Source organism: Mixophyes fleayi, chromosome 8, assembly GCF_038048845.1.
Source record: "Mixophyes fleayi isolate aMixFle1 chromosome 8, aMixFle1.hap1, whole genome shotgun sequence".
Classification (NCBI taxonomy): Eukaryota; Metazoa; Chordata; class Amphibia; order Anura; family Limnodynastidae; genus Mixophyes; species Mixophyes fleayi.
In genome coordinates, this window is record NC_134409.1 from 137,805,128 (window position 1) to 137,806,486 (window position 1,359).

The window sequence follows — 1,359 nt, forward strand, 5'->3', positions numbered from 1 at the left end:
GATAGATGTTACTATATAAAGATCAGAAAACAGATGTTGAGAGTAGTGATGATAATGATAATAAATACACCCGGTAATCATCACCGCAGGTGTCTTTAGATCCATTTCTTGTTGAGTTCGGGAGCGAAGCGCAGTTTAAAACAAACACACAATGCGCTCCGTCCGCATGTCTTAGTAATGACTGGGGCCCATTGTTTTCATTCTTGTTTCAACTTGCTAATAATTATTGTCCTTTCTTTATATCTCACCAACATATTCCATGGCACAGTACAAACAAAAAAGACAAAACACAACAATATTTAACCTACAGTTAAAAAATGTGGGGTTTAGTCAAACCACATGTGAAAAAGCTCAGCTCAGAAGAGCTTACAATCTAAAGGCGATGCTGGGAATGAAACAAAAGAAACAAGTGCAGGTTTGTGCAGTGGAGCAGCCACAATAATCCCCCAATGATTTTACTTTATCACACGCTGGGTAGTTCTGGACTGGTTCGCTAGACCATAAAGCGCAGCAAGGACAGATGAAGGTGTTATAAGCTGATAGTAGAGAACCAAAATATCACCTTCAGTTTGTGACTCATACGAGCGCTCCAGGACCTCTCTCCTGGGACACAAAACCATAAGTGGCTTTCACATACAAGCAGGAGCTTTCTTCTACACCGGCTCTGCGTTTGGGTGTTGCTTTGGGGTTACGTACATAGTTATATGGAGACAAACACCCCCTATTGCATATTACAGTATCCACTTAGTTCAGTAGTCTCTGGTGTATCACCTTGTCTTAGTGTTGTAACTGCAACTGTTCTAGAATACTCAGCAGCTCTTACTCTGGGTTCGCCAATCACCGAAGTGGCTCCCCAAATCTGTGCTGCTCTTATGGTAAAAACAAAGACAGATCACAAGTCTCCTCCCAGGTGACCAAATAGGAGACTTTACTGTCTTCACCCTCACTTAATCTCCAGTGTTACGCTTCACTCTCACCGTCACCTACTGAGATAGAGCCGCATGACTTCATGCTACTGAGATAGAGCCGCATGACTTCATGCTACTGAGATAGAGCCGCATGACTTCATGCTACTGAGATAGAGCCGCATGACTTCATGCTACTGAGATAGAGCCGCATGACTTCATGCTACTGATAGAGCCGCATGACTTCATGCTACTGAGATAGAGCCGCATGACTTCATGCTACTGAGATAGAGCGCATGACTTCATGCTACTGAGATAGAGCCGCATGACTTCATGCTACTGAGATAGAGACGCATGACTTCATGCTACTGAGATAGAGCCGCATGACTTCATGCTACTGAGATAGAGCCGCATGACTTCATGCTAACAACAGCTCAACAGTCTGTAGCACAAA